The sequence below is a fragment of the Morone saxatilis genome, unplaced genomic scaffold (genome assembly GCF_004916995.1).
Source record: "Morone saxatilis isolate NCDOM2014 unplaced genomic scaffold, NCSU_SB_2.0 Contig14, whole genome shotgun sequence".
Classification (NCBI taxonomy): domain Eukaryota; kingdom Metazoa; phylum Chordata; class Actinopteri; family Moronidae; genus Morone; species Morone saxatilis.
The window spans coordinates 4,830,762-4,831,037 of record NW_023339696.1 but is presented as its reverse complement, the minus strand read 5'-3'; the positions used below and the strand labels follow the sequence as shown (position 1 = coordinate 4,831,037).

The following is a 276-nucleotide window of genomic DNA, read 5'->3' as shown; positions in this document are numbered from 1 at the left end:
TTTTTTTTTGCCTGGTGAGCTGGTAACCTGCCTGCCAGGCATGAAGCGGGAAAGAATCCCACTGCTTTTCCTAGAAGCCCCCTGACACTGTTGTTTTCCTGGAGCGACACAGGAAACCTGAACCTTGTGCCACAGCTGTGAGTGGTTTGCCTCTGCATTTCCTTTCTGTCCTGGCCTTCTCCTCACCCCATAGTTTCCCCTTCTGTCTACTACATAGACTGGCAGCATGTCCACACATACACACACACACATACACACACCACACAGACACACACA

The 276-nt window shown here is 50.7% G+C and overlaps 1 protein-coding gene across 2 annotated transcripts in view; it reads left to right on the top strand.

The window, feature by feature from the left end:
• Positions 1-276, top strand: part of LOC118322963 (E3 ubiquitin-protein ligase SMURF2) — a 47,090-nt gene that overhangs the window by 27,150 nt on the left and 19,664 nt on the right. The window lies entirely within an intron of this gene.